This window comes from Polypterus senegalus, chromosome 5, assembly GCF_016835505.1.
Source record: "Polypterus senegalus isolate Bchr_013 chromosome 5, ASM1683550v1, whole genome shotgun sequence".
Lineage (NCBI taxonomy): Eukaryota > Metazoa > Chordata > Cladistia > Polypteriformes > Polypteridae > Polypterus > Polypterus senegalus.
In genome coordinates this window covers 142,796,721-142,817,171 of record NC_053158.1, presented here as the reverse complement: position 1 = coordinate 142,817,171, position 20,451 = coordinate 142,796,721, and the positions used below count along the sequence as shown (strand labels likewise).

The following is a 20,451-nucleotide window of genomic DNA, read 5'->3' as shown; positions in this document are numbered from 1 at the left end:
TCAGGTAAAAAGTACTTTTCTTCATCCCGGAAGCCCCTTCGCTCTTCCTATGACGAACTTCCAGGTCATAGTGCACAAATAAGTCTTTGGTCCTCCCTGCAGCTCCCTCTTGCGGCCCCTGTGGTATCCAGCAGGGCTGAGGATAAAAACTACATAGTCCATGACTCCCTGCTGGTCTTAGGGGCACCTCCATACTGCAGGGAGGGCTCCATCTGGCGGCTTGGGGGACTTGGCCGGGATAAACTGCCGGGCACAGTCCACACTGTCCAACCTGAAGGTAATGACTACAGCAATGGTCACCGCTCAAGACATAAAGCAGCTCAAGACTGATTTAAAGAAAGAAATAAATGAATGATATAAGGAAGGAAATAAAGGACATACACAAAACAAACAAGAAGCTGCTTCAGGATATTAAAAAACATTTAAATAATCACTTTGAGGCAACCTTTAAAGGTATGCTACAAAAAAATTGAGAAATAAATACAGGAAAATGGGTTTAAGTTTGAGGACAAACTGAGAGGACTGGGCGCTCAGCTGGAAGTTGCTAAGCAAACATTCATGACTCGTATTGAAATAGCTGAACAACTGGCATCTACCACTGACAGAAAAGAAATGGCTGCAAATAACTAATGCAAAGCACTTGGAGACAGACTTTCTGAATTGGAAGATGGATGCAGAAGGAATAATATTAGAATGATGATCTCTCTGAGAATCGTGAAAGTTCAAACCCAGTGTAATTCGTAGATGAACTGTTCTCTAAAATAACTGGAGAGGTTTTCAAATCAAGACACCAAGATAGCAGCAGCTTACCACATACAGGGATCAAATACCTCTAAACCTAGGACTGTTATCGTGCATTTTGAAAAATTACAACTTAAATTACATACAATGTTACTTCTCAGACAGAAAGGAGAGATTATATCTGAAAATAACAACATTCGTATTTTCCCTGATTTCACACCCTCAATAATAGCTAAATGTGCCACATTTAACAACATTAAACAGAGCTAACGGAAAGCCAAGATCAGATACAGCCACCTGTAACCTACCAAACTGAAAGTGGACATTCAAGGCAAGCTCTACACATTTTTACTTCTACCGAGGAAGCAGAAAAACAGCTAAGAAAACTGACCCAGACTCTTTTTTGAAATACAATCGTTAGTCGCATCCTGTCTTAGAATGGCAAAGAATATCTTACCAGCTGTTTGATCTGCTTGCAATGACACTGGTACTGTAATTATGCATCCAATTTCCTTCTTGGCCACTTTTTGCTTATTTTTCATTATAGTTATATGCATATATGTATGTACAGTGGAACCTTGGTTCATGAACGTCTCGGAACACGTACAAATCGGTTTACGACCAAAAAGTTTGCCAAACTTTTGCATCTGTTCACGACCACAGACTCGGTATACGAACAAGCCAGTTTCCCTTTCGGTTTGTGTACGCCGATGATTTCCGTATGTGTTCAGTCTCTCCCTGTGCATTCCCTGTGCAGAGAGAGAGAGAGAGAGAGACACAGACACAGACACACGCGCACGAGAGAGAGACACGAACACACACGAAAGAGATACACACACACACACACACACACACACACGCACCCGCACGAGAGAAACAGAGACGGCCGGACGCATAAGGCTTGTTTTTAAAGAGACAAATACGACCATTGTTTTAACCTCGTATTTAATGAAAACTTTTTTCTATTGGATTTTAACCTCCACTTCTGTTTACAGCGATCGATTCATAACGTGCATTGTTGCAATGTTACTTCTCTTGGTGGTTTATTAAGGATTTTTCAAATGTTAATTTTTTTCCCTGTGCTTAAAACTCATTAAAAAAAAGTGTTTTTAGTGAGCAGTTCGTAGCGCTAGAGTGCAAACTATTGCAGTGTTAGTTTTCTCTGTTGTTCAAGGTTTTCTCAGTGTTATTCAATGTTTTTACATTTAGTTTACTATTACACTATGCATTCTATGGTATTATTAACTATATTTGTGCTTAAAAATCTTAAAAAAAATATATTTACGTACAGTTCGTATGGTCTGGAACGGATCAATTGTATTTACATACAATCCTATGGGAAAATTACTTCAGTTCACGACCAGAGTTTTGGAACGAATTATGGTCGTGAACGAAGGTTCCACTGTATGTGTAAATTTTTTAAGAAGACTGTTTTAACATCATGCCCTTGGTTTATTGTATTAGGGCTAACTATGCTTATCCAGGGCTACTGTTTAACATCATTCCCTGGGTTTACTCTATCAAGACTATTTAAGATTATATTTTATGCTTATAGTTTTTGGACTGCATTGGCAATAAATATCACTTAATCCTTAATCACCACTGCTGGAGGGCTTGTTTTGTTTTGGACATACTCTATCTCTAGTTATGTCAGAGGACTGGGACTTTGTGAAGTGTAGTCTAGCCTCAAGTGGGGAGGAAAAAGATAGGGATGGGGGGCTAGGGGGAGAGTGAAAGAGAGCAAGCTATCTCTAATCTATCTTTTTAATCCTTATAATTATAAGTGCCAACGTAACAATAGACTACTTTGGCAATAACACCTGGGGAAAATAGGAAATTAAAGTCAAAGCTGTTTTACCTTAAATTAAGACTATAAAATGACAACTAAAGTTCAGAAGCAATGTCTCCATGACCGAACAGTTAACTTTGTGAACTGGAATGTTAAAGGTCTGAATTATGAATTAAAGAGAAAGGAAGTATTCTCTCATCAAACAGGTCTAAACGCTAAAACAGTATTTTTACAGGAGACCCACTTATTACGCAAGGATCAAATTTGGCTGCACAGAGACTGAACTGGCCAAAAAATCCATTCCAGCTTTACAAAAACAACTAGAGGTGTGAGAATTCTTATACATTGAACAATCTCATTTGTAGTATCAGATGTAATATCTGATCCTGAAGAGATATATTTGATCATCTTGGGTAATTTATACAAATGTAAAGTGATTTTGATAAATATCTAAGCACCTAATGTGGATGATAGGGACTTCATCCAAAACGTATTTGCATCCATTCCCAAAGTGAACACTCATAAAATTATAATGTCTGGGGAGTTTAATTGTATTTTAAATCCAGACCTAGATAGGTCTCCTGTCACAGGGGCGATGACATCTAATACTGCAAAGACAATTACACAGTTTGTAACTGATCACAACTTATAAGACCCCTGAGGATTTCTAAACCCAAACTCAAGATCATATTTCTTCTACTTACCAGTGCATCTCTGCTGTTCAAGAATTGATTATTTCGTTATAGATAACAATTTCTTGCCAACGATTAAATCTTGTAAGTACGACGCTATGTTTTCTCCAACCATGCCCATATGATCATGGACCTAAAATCATTATGCCCAACATACTCATCTCGCAGTTGGCATCTTAACCCATTTTTATTAACAAACAAGTACTATACAGAATTTATATCCAAGCAAATCGAGACAAATACAGCCTCAGAGTTCTCTGTAGGAATGCTCTGGTAAACTTCAAAAGCCTTCTTAAAAGGACAGACTATCTCATATTTTTCCCACAGAAGTAAATTGGAAACCAAGAAGGTATCAAAGCTAATCAGTGAAATTACCAGAATAGATCAAGAATATACCAGGTGTCCAAATGAGGCACATAGGAAAAGACAGGCTCTGCAATCAGAAATCAACCGCTTAACAACTAAAGAAACATAACTCATTTTTAAATCAGGACATCATAACTATGAACATGAAGATAAAGCTAATAAGATCTTAGGCCAACAAATCCACAAGCAGGAAGTTTGCAATGCAATCCCAGCAATCACCACCACAGATGGAGATAAAATCATTGACCATAAAAATATAATGCACACATTTAGAGTCTACTATAAGTCATCTTCTACTGAGTTTAAAGAAGACAAGACACAACCTAATGCATTTCTGGATGCATTATAAATGCCACAACTAGATTCTCTCAGTGCAGAGGAACTGGAAAAACCTCTGGAACTATCAGAATTACTAGATGCTATAAACTCCCTTCAGAGTGGGAAAGCAGCGGGCCCAGATGGCTACCCAGTCGAATTTTATAAAAAAATCTCAATTAAGCTAGGTCCCCTTTTATTAGCAACATTTGTTGAAGATAGAGACAATAAAATTCTGTGTCAAACTTTTCGCCAATCATTAATTACCATCTTTCCTAAGCAAAATAAGGACTTATTACAATGTACATCATACCTACCAACTTCACTTCTGAATAATGATGTTAAGATACACTCCAAAGTCCTAGCTAGAAGGATTGAGAAAGTGCTTGCTTCGGTAATATCACAAGACCAAACTGGATTTATTAATTTATTATTTATAAATGTGAGTTTGGCCCAAACATTTGTGCATGGACCAAACTACTGTATAGCAATCCAGAGGCTTCAGTTTGTATTAAAAACATTAATTGAGACTACTTCAAACTAGAATGTGGTACTAGAGAAGGATGCCCTTTGTCACCACTGCTTTCTGCAATCACCATTAAGCCACTGGCAGTTCATTGTCGAAATGCTTATCAGATAAAAGGGATTATTAGGGAAGGACTTGAACAGAATATTTCTCTATATGCAGATGATATGGTACTATATATATCAGATAAACAAAATACTGTGTCTGAAGTCCTAACAGCACTAACATAATTTCAAAAGATTTCTAGTCTCAGAATAAATCTGAATAAAAGCTACCCTTGAACCACTATTGCATAATGAAACAGCATACTGGCTATTGGTAGAGTGAGTTGTATAAAGGTAAGGAAGGTCGAAGTTTCTAAGTAAACTTGATATACTCAGATCACAAGATTTCTGGTCTCAGAATCAATTTGAATAAAAGTGGGCTGTTTCCAGTGAATTCTCAAGCACACAATATTTGATTGGACACCTTCTGTTTTATCATTGCAGTTCAGTTTAAATATCTAGGGGTAAACATCACAAGTAAACATGAAGCTCTTTATCAACAAATGATTATGTAAGCAATGAGATTCAACCATAACCTCATTTATTTGGAATTTAAAACATCTATGTATCCAAAGGGCAACCCTACAAAGACCTAAGGCAGAAGGTAGCATGGCTCTACCTAACTTTCAATTTTATTATTGGGCAGCAAATATACAAGCTAAAAAAATCCTGGACATTGAGAAAAGTAGATGAACATACACAGGCTTAGTCCACAATAGAAATAAAATCATGCAATACTCCTTTAAATTCCTTGCTTTGTACCCAAATAAGTACAAGTCAACACCAATATACTAACAACCCAATTGTGCTTCACTTACTCAGAATATGGAACCAATGTAGGAAGTATTTTAAGATAGAGAAGCTTTTATCTGTAGCACCTCTGCATGAGAACCACCTTTTTCCACCCTCTCAACAGTATGTAGTTTTTAATATCTGGAAAACATTTGGTATTAAATCATTTAGAGATCTGTACATAGACAATGATTTTGCATCCTACGAACAATTACACTCCAAATTAATTTTTTCTGCAACACATTTCTTTCACTACCTTCAAATTAGAAACTTTGTTAAACAAAACCTGCCCAATTTTCTTCACCTTCCAACAACCTCTATTGCAGAAAAAATATTGATCAGTCTTGAGGACTCAGACAGCATCCCCGTAATATATAAAAACATTTTACATTCCCTCCCTTTCAAGGATCCCAGAATACAGTGGGAAAAGGATCTCACTCTCAACATCTCAGAAAAGGAGTGTAAGGCAGCAATGCACAGAATTCACTTGAGTTCCATATGCGCAAAGCATAAAATTATTCAACTTACTAGACATTAAGCCCGTTACAATAACGGGAGCTAGAACAGTATTGCATAAACATTAGCAGGAACAGTCTATATTAAATGGCAAGGGTCCTCAACCTCATTCTGCTTCTTGTCATAATTTTTTTTTTGTTCAAAAATATTTTTGCAAGAAGCCTAAAGTAAAAAATTAATAAAAATAAAATAGAAACATATATGATAATACAGTAAGTATAATTAATATTGCCTTTGTAACTTTGTAACAATATGTAATACACAACATCTGAAGAAGATATTTAGGAAAAAGTTTTAATTTTTTTATAAAATTTCATTATAGACAACATTCTTTGTAAATACTCTGTCTGAGTTTGGCAACAGTTTGCCTTGTTCAGGACCATCTACAACCTTGACAACAACATCTGAAAAACTTCCAACTCTTGATAATGCCACATATAACGGACTGTGGCTGAATACTGGTTGTGCCAAGTAAACGGCAGCTTTTTTAAGGTTTGCCCCTGAGCTTTATTAATTGTTATGGCAAAGGCTAATGTAACTGAAAATTGTCGCCTTCTTAAGGTAGAGGGTAAATTAGTAGAGGATGGAGCCAAATCAATATGGGGAATAAAGACGATGTCCCCTTCAGCTGAACCTGTTATTACTTGAGCAATGATGAGGTTTCTAAACACTCTTTTAGTGTTTATATTCCTAAGGAGCATAATTATTGCTCCATTTTTAAGGTTCAGTTTATGTCTCGGCATTCCTGTTGGAATTAGCTGATTAAGAAACTCAATAGGATAGTTCTGCATATCTTGCTCAGTTTATATATTTTTTACGCTCATTTTCGTGTTCTTCTATAGATCTATTTGCTCTTCTGAGTCTTTCTCTTGTAGCGTTTTTATGACGCTCATTTTCTTTGTCTTCAATCGATCTATGTGCTCGTATTTTTCTTTGTATTTCAGCCTTTCTTTTGTTGATGTTTACTTGTTGAGCTGACCGTTCTTCCAGGAGATGTTGCTTAAAAAGGGTTTGAGTGTCTGTGTCTTTTGTCCCACTTGACATTTCCTTCTTTTTGGGTGGCATGTTGTTAGTAGATAGTTAGTAAAAATGTGCAGGGCACTATGTATGGCATCTCTCCAGCAATGGATTTTATGTGCGTGGCCATGAGTACCCAATCAGTACTCTCCCCAGCAAATGCGCGGGACACTATGTGTGGCGTCTCCCTAGCAATGGATTTAAAGTGCGCGGTTTCCACCTTTATTTGCTTATCATGCGCGGCCGAGGCTACGCCATAAACTGTGTTGCTTATCATGCGCGGCCGAGGCCATGCTAATAACTGTGTTGCTTATCATGCGCGGCCAAGGCTACGCCATTCACTGTCGTGCAAATGGGCGGGGCACACTGCAGCCACGCGCATGTGAATTTCACCAGAAGACACACACATGGACACCTGGACGCACACAGGGGTTTTATTAAAGAGGATAATTATATATTGAGTGCACCTGTCTTGTTTAAAATTGTCCAAAATATTTCCAGTACAAGATCCAATCTGCAAACGTTGTAATGAAGTTCCAGCCTCACTGGGCCATATGTTTTGGGCGTGCATCTAATCAACATAATTTTGGACCAAAATCTTTAAAAGCCTTTCAAACAGCCTTGGTGTCACAGTCCCTCCTAAACCACTAACACCTATGCTTGGTGTACTTCAGGATGGGCTTAAAGTGGAGAAGGACAAACAAACTGTAATTGCCTTTACTACACTATTGGCACGTAGACTTATCATGCTCAACTGGAAGAATCCTAACTGAGTTCTCGTAGTTTAAGTCAGTGGGTAATTGATATTATATACCATTTGAAATTGGAAAAAATCTAATTCTCAATTAGAGAAGCTGTACAAATCTATTTCAAAACCTGGCAGGATCTAATCAATAACAGTTTAGAATCAGCATTTAAATTGATGAAGCGGATTCTCGCCTCTCTTTTTCATTCTATTTATTTGTATTCATTTATTAATTTATCTATTTACTTATTTTTAATAGTTTAAAGTTTTAGTATGCTGGCCTAGCTCTTTCTCATGGGCGGGGGTTAAATTGTTTCAAAGCTAGTTTTGTTAAACTTCACTGGCTTGTAGGGAATCTTATTTGATTTTAATAAAATCAATAAAATGCTTAAAAAAAAAAAAAAAAAAGAAATTTAACAGAATTTAAAAAGAATGTATGTGCTATACATGTATATTTTATGTAGGTTCACTTTTTAATTACTTGCAGCAAATATTTTAACATTTATTAATGTGTATTAATTTCTAAAAACCTTTAATAAAATTTCAAAATCAACATAAAATGAAGAAAGAGATATAAAATGTTTGCTTGCTGCAAATAATGTACTTTTTCGGCTTGTGTGTAATTATTTTGTAATAAACATTTAAAAACAGAAATGTAAGTAGTACAGTCTTAAAGAAATTCAACAAATGAATACTAAATTACTTGACCAGAGAGTTTGGACATTGTTGTCGTTGTTTACATCGAGCCTCGAGCGAACATGGAGATAGCGAGTGACGTTATCCATTCCGCAGTTGCTAAATTACAAACGCAGCACCCTGAGGCGCTTGTGCTAATCTCTGGAGATTTTAACCATGTAACGCTGGACAAAACATTACCTGCCTTCTCCCAGTATGTGGATTGTAACACCTTGGGAAATAGGATTATTGACCTACTGTATGCAAATGTTAAAGACGCATACAGAGCCACCCCGCTGCCTGCGCTTGGGAAAACAGATCATAACCTGGTTCTGCTTCAGCCTAACTAAAAACCAAGAGTGAGGGAGCTACCTACAACCACAAACTCATTCAAGAAGTGGTCCCCGAGGCAGAGCAGGCTCTGAGAGACTGCTTCGGAACTACGGACTGGGATATCCTGCAGGGATCACATAGTGAGACAATTGAGGAGGTTGTTGACTGCACTACTAATTACATCAACTTCTGTATGGACATTGTAGTTCCAGTAAGAACAGTACGCTGCTATGCTTACAACAAGCTATGGATTACAAGTGACATCAAGGGCCTTTTGAACCAGAGGAAAAGGGCTTTTAAAGGCGGTGATCAGCATGAGCTCAAGCGCATGCAGAAGGAACTCTGAGTTCAGCTCAGTGCTGCGAAATAGCAGTAAAGGTGAAAGCTGGAGCAGAATTTGCAGAATAACAGCATGAAGGAAGTGTGGGATGGGATGAAGATCATCAATGGCTACAGCTCAAAGCGGGGTGCCACCATCGAGAGAGACGTGGAGAGAGCAAACCAGATGAACAACTTCTTTAACAGGTTTGACCACCCTAACCCACTCTAACCTCAGAGTACTGCACTCTCCACACATCCGTCTGCTGATACCAGCATAGGAGAGATATCCCCACCCACAATTACAGCAGCGCAGAACAGCAGACAGCTGAGGAGACTTCGTGCCAGCAAAGCAGTGGGTCCAGATGGACCATCACCACGACTGCTTAAGGCCTGTGCGCTGGAACTGGGGAGTCCTCTACAGCGCATCTTCAACCTGAGCCTGGAACAGGGGAGAGTCCTGAGGCTTTGGAAAACATCTTGTATCACCCCAGTCCCAAAGGTACCACGTCCTAGTGAGCTGAATGACTTCTGGCCTGTCGCTCTGACGTCACATGTTATGAAGACCATGGAGCGGCTGCTGCTTCACCACCTGAGGCCACAGGTCTGCCGTGCCCTCGACCCTCTGCAGTTCGCATACCAGGAGAAGGTGGGAGCGGAGGATGCCATCATCTACATACTACACCGATCCCTCTCCCACTTGGACAGAGGCAGTAGTGCTGTAAGAGTTATGTTTTTGGACTTCTCTAGCACCTTCAACACCATCCAACCTCAGCTCCTTAGGGACAAGCTGACAGAAATGGGAGTAGATTCACACCCGGTGGCATGGATCGTGGACTATCTTACTGAAAGACCTCAGTATGTGCGTCTCGGGAACTGCAGGTCTGACATTGTGGTCAGCAACACAGGAGCGCCGCAGGGGACTGTACTTTCTCCGGTCCTGTTCAGCCTATATACATCAGACTTCCAATACAATTTGGGGTTCTGCCACGTGCAAACGTTGGTTGACGACACTGCTATCATGGGCTACATCAGGAGTGGGCAGGAGGAGGAGTATAGGAAGCTAATTAAGGACTTTGTTAAGGTGCGACTCAAACCACTTACACCTGAACACCAGCCAGGCCAAGGAACTGGTGGTGGATTTTAGGAGACCCAGGACCCTCATGGACCCCATGATCATCAGAGGAGACTGTGTGCAGAGGGTACAGACCTACAGGTATAAATACCTGGGAGTGCAGCTGGATGATAAATTGGACTAGACTGCCAATACAGATGCTCTGTCTAAGAAGGGTCAAAGCCAAATATACTTCCTTAGAAGGCTGGCGTCCTTCAAAATCTGTAATAAGATACTGCAGATGTTCTACCAGACGGTTGTGGCGAGTGCCCTCTTCTACGTGGTGGTGTGCTGGGGAGACAACATAAAGAAGAAGGACACCTCACGCCTGAACAAACTGGTGAGGAAGGCAGGCTTTATTGTAGGAATGAAACTGGACAGTTTAACATCTGTGGCAGAGCGACGGGCACTAAGCAGGCTCCTGTCAATCATGGAGAATCCACTGCATCCACTGAACAGTGTCATCTCCAGGCAGAGGAGCAGCTTCAGCGACAGACTGCTGTCACTGTCCTGCTCCACTGACAGACTGAGGAGATCGTTCCTCCCCTACACTATGTGACTCTTCAGTTCCACCCGGGGTGGTAAACGTTAACATTATTCAAAGTTATTGTCTGTTTTTACCTGCATTTTTATTACTCTTTAATTTAATATTGTTTTTATCAGTATGCTGCTGCTGGATTATGTGAATTTCCCCTTGGGATAAATAAAGTATCTATCTATCTATCTATCTATCTATCTAAATGATTAATATTTTAAATCATTCTTAAAAAATATAACAGTGATACAGAAAAATGTTGTTGAAAATTCTATCAGAACTACTGCTGATTCAGCAGATTTTTTCATTAAAATATTGTACTTAAGGAAACCAGTGGAGGTTGAGGAGATGAGAAATTACATCAGAGACTATAACACAATACATTAGACAAAAAAAAGTTTTAATGACATATTGGGACAAATGGGATACCAGCTAACCAAACAAGTTGGGTGATGAATAATCTCATCTTGTTTGTAAAATTTGAAATGTTCTTATATTACATTTAATAAATGAACTCATTTCAAAAATTTGATTTGTCGTTGTTAAATACACTATTTTTTTTTAAAGTACAGTATAGCTAAGTATACTGGAAAGTATGCTAAATTTGAAACTACAGTATTTAATACACACATACATTATAAAAATAATGCAATAAGATGTTTTTATTGAAAAATCGCACAATTGGCACTTAGTTCTAAAGAAAAGTATGCTGTAGTTAAGTGATCTAACTGTAGTAAAACTAAATATACAAAACCATAAGGGCTATCTGTCTGTAACACAAAATCTTGAGCACCCCTTGCCGCATATGCTTGTATATGCTTAGGTTTGCATGTTCAACTAGTCTAAGATATTTACACTGCTAAGCATTCCTAAACATTTGTATTTTTTAAATTCTAGGATACAGACCATTTAATTTTTTGCTTTTTTTTTTTTAATTCTGAGGTTTGTGCTGTTCCCATATGTATGATTTAATGTTTGAAGAATGGAGTAAAAAATACCTTTACAAGCCCTGCACAGTATAAATATTTATTTGTTTTATATGGTTACTCACTAAATCATTTTAGAGATTTATTATGATATACAATTTACAATTTTTGGGAAGTGGGAATCCAAGATTAATTTAGGAGAAAAATGCAGCAGAAAAACACATTACTGCATGGCTGATAAGCTGAATATATTGTATATTATTCACACAAAAAACATGCCCACACACAAACACATCTAAATGAAAGCAAAAATTCAGCTAGTCTAAGTGTTGTTAACTGGATGGTTCTTAGGTGAAAATGCTCAAAGACCCCTAAACACGGTTAACACAAGTTAAATTTGTTTTCATGATTATTTCCATTAGCAATTATAACTCAGTCAGTTACTTATTTATAGAAATAAATAATTAATTAAACAGTCATATGAAAAAGTTTGGGAACCCCTCTTAATGCTTTGGATTTTTGTTTATTATTGGCTGAGTTTTCAAAGTAGCAACTTCCTTTAAATATATGACATGTCTAATGGAAACAGTAGTATTTCAGCAGTGACATTAATTTTATTGGATTAACAGAAAATATGCAATATGCATCATATCAAAATTAGACAGGTGCATAAATTTGGGCACCCCAACAAATTTATTACATCAATACTTAGTTGAGCCTCTACAGTGATCCCTCGCTATATCGCGCTTCGACTTTCGTGGCTTCACTCCATCGCGGATTTTAAATGTAAGCATATCTACATATATATCACAGATTTTTCGCTGGTTTGCGGATTTCTGCAGACAATGGGTCTTTTAATTCATGGTACATGTTTCCTCAGTTTGTTTGCCCAGTTGATTTCATACAAGGGACGCTATTGGTGGATGGCTGAGAAGCTACCCAATCAGAGCACGTATTACGTATTAAATAAAACTCCTCAATGCTATAAGATATGCTTCCCGCGGTGCTTCGCACACTTCAAAACTCTGACAGCCCGTATTGATTTTTGATTGTTTGCTTTTCTCTGCCTCTCTCTCTCTCTCTGACATTCTCTGCTCCTGACAGAGGGGGTGTGAGCAGAGGGGCTGGTTGCACAGTGGCTGTTTGCTTAGAAGATATGGAAGCGCCTGTAAAAAAATGCTGAAAGGCTACCTTCACATTGATCCCTTCATTGCAGCTGCTTTATCGCAGTGCTTCCCATACTTAAAAGCCAAACAGCCCTATTGATTTTTGCTTGTTTACTTTTCTTGGGCGCTCTCTTTCTCTGACATTCTCTGCTCTTGACGCACGCACGCCTTTGAAGAGGAAGATATGTTTGCATTCTTTTAATTGTGAGAAAGAACTGTTATCTCTGTCTTGTCATGGAGCACAGTTTAAACTTTTGACTAAAGGATGTTATTTCATGTCTAGAGGGCTCTAATAATGTTAAAAAACATATTTAGAAGGTCGTAAACAGGTTTTCTATGCTCTAACTGCGAAAATATTAGATTTATAATTAAAGAATCCTACTTCATCGAAATTCATTTATCTGTCTGGAACAGATTAACCGTGATAAACGAGGGTTTACTGTATAACTGTGCAGGGAATACTTATAAACAGTGTGGGAGAGTTTCTAAGGGCTTAAAATATATAAAAATAACCATAAAAACATATGGTTTCTACTTCGCGGATTTTCACCTATCGTGGGGGCTTCTGGAACGCAACCCCCGCGATCGAGGAGGGATTACTGTATTTGCAAATATAACAGCCTCTAGACACCTCCTTTAGCCTTAGATGAGTGTCTGGATTTTGGATAGAGGTATTTTTAACCATTCTTCCATACAAAATCTCTCCAGTTCAGTTAAATCTGATGGCTGCTGAGCATGGACAGCCTGCTTCAAATCATCCCATTGATTTTCGATGATATTCAAGTCAGTCATTGTACTTCTCCCTCTGCATGAATGCCTTTGTAGATTTCAAACTGTGTTATGGGTCATTGTCTTGTTGGAATATCCAAACCCTGCGTAACTTCAACTTTGTGACTGATGCTTGAACATTATCCTGAAGAATTTGTTGATACTGGGTTGAACTCATCCAACCCTTGACTTCAACAAAGGCCCCAGTCCTTAAACTAGCCACACCGCCCTACAGCATGATGGAACCTCCACCAAATTTGACAGTAGGTAGAAGGTGTTTTTCTTGGAATGCGGTGTTCTTCTTACGCAATGCAAAGCGCTTTTTGTTATGACCAAATAACTCAATTTCTGTCTCATTCAGTCCAAAGCACTTTGTTCCAAAATGAATCTGGCTTGTCTAAATGAGCATTTGCATACAATAAGCAACTCTGTTTGTGGTGTGAGTGCAGAAAGGGCTTCTTTCTCCTCACACTGCTATACAGATGTTCTTTTTTGCACAGCCAATTTTTCCAGTTATTCACATTTGATTTAATTTCATACAACTAAATACTGCTTCACTAAAAATCTTTGTTCGGAAAACACCCCAGTACTCAGATGTTCCTAGGAAATGAAAGACATACCACTGTTATCTTTTTTGTTGAAAGTAGAGTAAAATATTATGCAGGCAGAGAGGGGTTCTCAAACTTTTTTCATAAGAATGTGTATAATAAATTAAAATGCATTGCAGGAAGAAATACAAAATGTAACACTAATGTAAATATGTTGATGGGATCAATAGTACATAATTTTTAAACAATAAATTATTTATTAGTACATGTACTGTAAATGTAAGAATGAAATATTTTGCTGAACAAAAACTGAAATAGTAATAGATACTGTTTTTGTATATTTCCCTACTTTCCATCAAAAAATAATAATTTTAAATGGGTAAATTAATTCTTTGAGGTTCCAAAGTACCACTGTCTTGGCACAGGCAATTTTAAGTCCCACAGAAAGTTTCTAGAGAAAAGAGATGGCTTCTGTGGCAGTAGGATGGGTCTTACAGATGTTAATATTGGAGTGTAATGGTGGCTGGGGTACTAAACCCAGTGTAGACTTGGTGCCCAGAAGAGAAATTGGAAGTGGCAACAGCATGAAAAAAAATAATACTATGGATCAGGTGGGTTTCAAAAGGAAACTAGAGGATAGGCAACCCAGCATTTCACAGCTTTAACGGAAGCTTTCTGTGTGACCTAGCCTTATCCTGTGCTATTCAGTTGACCCTGCTCCCAGCAACTTGCTGACAACTGGGCACGTCCTCATAATTGTCTTTATAATTAATACACTGTTGCTTTATACTATTTCCATTTCCCAACCAAATCTGTTCTCACTCAGTATATTCTTCTGCTAGCAGAAATATCTAGTGTGACACAGGTTATTTTGAAAATGTAATGTTTTTTGGTTAACTGTAGCAAATGATATAAATAAACAAGTTACAAAATGTATGTATGGCATAACATTCAGGTGGATTTGAGGAGTTAACAGATTGTTTTCAAAGCTGTAGGATTTTAAATCTTTACTTTCTTAATCAATGACTGACATACTGTTTTGCTAAATATTTTAGTAATATTAAGTTATATTCCATCCAGGTTAGTTATGAAGCTACGTGATCTGCACATCTGTGCCTCCCTGTGCAAATGGATCCTGGACCTCATGACAGTAAGACGACAAGTGGTAAGGATTGGCAATGTCACCTCCTCCACACTGACACTCAACACGAAAGACCCCCAGGGATGTGTGCTCAGCCCCCTGTTCACCCATGACTGTACAGCCTCACAAAGCTGCTGTATTATCGTTAAATTTGCAGATGACGCAATCATTATCGGCAGGATACAAGATGGTGATGAGACTGCCTATAGAGCAGAGGTGAGAGCACTGACATTGGGACAAAAACCTATGGCTCAACGTTAGTAAGACTAAAGAACTCATTGTGGACTATAGGAGGTTGTATGGTGGTAGACACCACCCAGTTCACATTGAGGGAACAGTGGTGGAGAGAGTCTTACAGAGATTTGCATAACATGCTGATGTGAAGGAATGCTACCTGCAACATGGTGTTTCCATAAATCATACTGGGAAATCTGTTTTGCCTTTATGAGCGGTTATTGGACAACTAAAAGAGGAAAATGTACAAAACATACTGTACAAGCTGAAAAAAATCTAAATCAAGGTAAATTTGAATTGGTAATTAATCAGAAATTTTTAAAATTCACTAATGCTTTGAAAGGGCAGGTTTTCCAATATTAAAATCTTGCACAAACTTCCAAAACAAAATTCATGACAATAGGCTCTTTGTCGGCAACAGAAGCAACAGATATATAGTTGCTTTAAGCCATGGGGCCTCATTTATAAAGCATACCCATGTTTCACAAGTTTCAAAATTTGCATATGCAACATCCCATGCCAGCGTTTCTCTACCTTAAAGTATTTGCGACCTGAGCTCGTATAACAGTTTTAATCATGCCCACTAATTTTTTTTTTTAAAGGAACCCACTAATACCAATTTGTTCTTTTTAAATTAATGATATATCATAGTTGCTTATTTTATTATACCTACTTAACTTTTATCGATATTTATCTAACTCTATATTTATTTTTCTAGTATCAGATTGTAGTTTAAGTTAATTTATTTTGGTTTCAACAGATGTATTTTTCATATTTTTGATTCTTGTTTTCTTTTTTTCACATCTTCGTGCCCCCCTTTTGTTACTTTGTGCCCCCGTTGGGGGGCCCTCCCCACAGGTTGAGAAGCACTGTCCCATGCAATAGTCAGGATTTATAAAAGAATATCTGATATGAAAGCTTGCGTATATTTACGGCAAATTTGAGCCATGTGTTTGTAACATTTCAGAGAAACTGGGAAATGACAACACCTTTGATCAAGCAAGGAAATGCAGTCAAACCACCTAAATGACAACTCACACACATAAAAATTCATATCACTGAGCCAGTAACATAATATGTTTTGACATGACAAAAATATTACACCTCAAAAGTGATGAATATGATGTACAGACTTTTTGGTATTATTGTCAGTTTATATAGGCAACCTATTGTTACTTCTCAGAGAACTGGCAGACAGGGAAGGAATATTTCCGTCAAGCTTAACTCCATCATGCTTGCTCTGCTAGAAGCCATTAACCAGTCTATGAGGCACTACATTCAGTTTTCATATGGTGTGGGTATACATAAATAAAAAACATAAAAAGGCAATATGTACCAGTGTTCAGTTCACCTAAAGTAATCAGAGCACTTAACTGCACTCATACAGCAATAAGGGAACTTAGCAAGAATTCAGCTGCTTTTGTCAACTGTAAGCAGGGACATTCCATGAATGCAAAAGTCATCCAAAATGTGACTTTCAAACATTGTGTCTCAATGGCCTAGGTCAACCTGTGAATTATTTATTTTGCAGCAATGTAGCTTTGATAGACACGATGGTGCTGTACCTGGTGGCTGGCCTGTTCATAAGGTAACAAGTTGAACCCTCAATGTTTCATGTTACCTGTACTATTTATTGTAACAGCAATCACATCATTACATGCGTTAGATGATAGCAGCAACCCACTTAAGAAACTGGTGCATTACACCTTTCCTTGATCACCAGAGTGCAGAGGAGAGGCCCTGTAATGCTGCTCATGATCTAGTGCTCTCAGTTACAGAATGTAACCAGTTACTCTTGAATGTGGGGGGTTGGGGGAGGGGCGTAGTCTAGACGTATCAGGAGGGACAGACTGTTCTACCAGTTAATGAAATTCTGCAGAATTTCATATGTATGAGATGCTCCATATATGGATATTTCAGGACACTGTTCTAAGTACGCTCACATATGCATATTCATAGGTTGACTATGACTTATAAATTGTACAGAAATTTGAATACACCGGGTTTTAAAAATCTGATTTTTTTTTTTGATGTACATATATTTTCATACTTGAATCCACACAAAATTTTATTATGAGGTCCCTGGGCATTATTTCTATATTAGTTAAGATAGTACTTATTGGCCTCCCATTTCTGTAAGAGATTTATGTAAAAATAAGTAATAAATAAAAAATCTTCTTCTTCTTTTGGCTGCTCCCATTAGGGGTTGCCACAGTGGATCATCTTCTTCCATATCTTTCTGTCCTCTGCATCTTGTTCTGTTGCACCCATCACCTGCATGTCCTCTCTAACCACATCCATAAACCTTTGCTTAGGCCTTCCTCTTTTCCACTTTCCTGGCAGCTCTATCCTTAGCATCCTTCTCCCAATATACCCAGCATTTCTCCTCTGCACATGTCCAAACCAATGCAATCTTGCCTCTCTTGTCTCTCAACCGTCCAACTTGAGATGACCCTCTAATGTATTAGTTTCTAATCCTATCCATCCTCATCACAACCAGTGCAAATCAAATCTTAGCATCTTTATCTCTGCCACCTCCATCTTTCTCCTGCTTTCTGGTCAGAGCCACCATCTCCAACCCATATAAAATAGCTGGTCTCACTACCATCCTGTACACATTCCCTTTCACTCATGCTAAAACCCCTCTGTCACAAATTACTCCTGACACTCTTCTCTACCCATTCCACCCCACCAGCACTCTCTTCTTCACTTCTCTTCCACAATCCCCATTACTCTGTACTGTTGATCCCAAGTATTTAAACTCATCCACCATTACACTGACCTCCCTCTCATTTACACACATGGATTCTGTCTTGTTCCAACTGACCTTCATTCCTCTCCTCTCTACAGCATATCTCCACCTCTCCAGGGTCTCCTCAACCTGCTCCCTGCTATCGCTACAGATCACAATTTCATCAGCCAACATTATAGTCCATAGTGACTCCTGTCTAATCCCGTCTGTCAACCTGTCTATCACCATTGCAAATAAGAAATGGTACAGAGCTGATCCCTGATGTAATCCCGCCTCCAACTTGAATGCATCCGTCACTCCTACTGCAGACCTCACAACTGTCACACTTCCTTCATATGTATCCTGCACAACTCTTACGTACTTCTCTGCCATTCCCGACTTCCTCATACAATACCACAGCTCCTCTTGAGGCACCTGTCATATGCTTTCTACAGGTCCACAAAGATGCAATGCAACTCCTTCTGGCCTTCTCTAAACTTCTCCATCAACATCCTCAGAGCAAACATTGCATCTGTGGTGCTCTTTCTTGGCATGAAACCATACTGCTGCTCACTAATCATCACCTCACTTCTTAACTAGCTTCCACTACTCTTTCCCATAACTTCATGGTGTGGCTCTTCAGTTTTATTCTCCTGTAGTCCCACACATCTCCCTTATTCTTAAATATAGGCACCAATACACTTCTTCTCCACTCCTCAGGCATCCTCTCACTTTCCAAGATTCCATTAAACAATCTGGTTAAAAACTCCACTGCCATCTCTCCTAAACACCTCCATGCTTCCAGAGAGGTATGTCATATGGTCCAACGGCCTTAGCATTTTTCATCCTTTTTATTGCTAACCTTACTTCCTCCTTGCTAATCTGTTGCACTTCCTGATTCACTATCTCTACATCATCCAACCTCTTCTCTCTCGTTCTCTTCATTCATCAGCCTCTTAAAGTACTCTTTCCATCTGCTCAACATACTCTCCTCGCTTGTGATTATGTTTCCATCTTTATCCTTTATCACCCTAACCTGCTGCACATCTTTCCCACCTCGGTCCCTCTGTCTAGCCAATCAGTACAGGTCCTTTTCTCCCTTCTTAGTGTCCAACCTCTCATACAACTCATCATATGTCTTTTCTTTAGCTTTCTCCACCTCTCTCTTCACCTTGCACCTTATCTCCTTGTACTCTTGTATACTTTCTGCATCTTTCTGACTATCCCACTTCTTCTTTGCCATCCTCTTCCTCTGTATACTCTCCTGTACTTCCCCATTCCACCACCAGGTTTCCGTTTCCTCCTTCCTTTTTCCAGATGTCATGCCAAGCACTCTTCTTGCTGTCACCCTTACTACATCTGCTGTAGTTTCCCAGCTGTCTGGTAACTCTTCACCCAGTGCCTATCTCACTTCCTCCCTAAACTCAACCTTGCAGTCATCCTTTTTCAACTTCCACCATTTGATCCTTGGCTCTGCCTTCACTCTCTTCCTCTTCTTGATCTCCAACATCATCCTACAGACCACCATCCTATGCTGCTTAACTACTCTTTCCCCTGCCACCACTTTGCAGTCTTCAATCTCCTTCAGATCAACTCTTCTGCATAGGATGTAATCTACCTGTGTGCATCTTGTTCCAGTCTTGAACATAACCCTATGTTCCTCCCTCTTCTTAAAATACGTATTCACCACAACCATGTCCATGCTGTTGGCAAAGTCTACAATTCTCTGACCTTCTTCATTCCTCTCCTTGACACCATACCTACCCATCACCTCCTCATCTCCACTGTTCCTCTTCACCAACATGGCCATTGAAATCCGCTCCAATCACCACTTTCTGTCCCTTGGGTACACTGTTCATCACTTCATCCAACTCACTCCAAAAATCTTCTTTCTCACCCATTGCACACCCAACTTTAGGTGCATATTCACTAACAACATTCATAATCATACCTCCAATTTCCAGCTTTATAATCATTACTCTGCCTGTCACTCTTTTCACCTTTAAAACACTCTTGACATACTGTTCCTTCAGAATAACTTCTACCCAATTTCTCTTCCCATTCACACCATGATAGAACAATTTTAATCCACCTCCGATCCACCTGGCCTTACTCCCCCTCCCATTTAGTCTCTTGCACACACAATATATCAACCTTCCTTCTCTCCATCATATCTGCTGACTCTCTCCCCTTACCAGTCATACTGCCAACAATCAAAGTTCCTACCCTCAGTTCCACTCTCTTTACTTTCCCCCTCTCCTCCTGCCTCCGGATACGTCTCCTCCCTCCTCTTCAGCCAACAGTACCCCAATTTCCGCCAGCACCTTGTTGGCTAACAGTACTGGTGGCAGTCATTGTTAACCCGGGGCTCGACCGATCCGGTATGGAAATTTGTATTGTTGTCCGCATATTGATTTGG

General features: G+C 38.9%; 1 protein-coding gene across 1 annotated transcript in view; it reads right to left on the bottom strand.

Annotated features, from left to right (window-relative positions):
* Nucleotides 1–20,451, bottom strand: part of gmds (GDP-mannose 4,6-dehydratase) — an 861,801-nt gene that overhangs the window by 345,921 nt on the left and 495,429 nt on the right. The gene's annotated exons all lie outside the window — the stretch shown is intronic.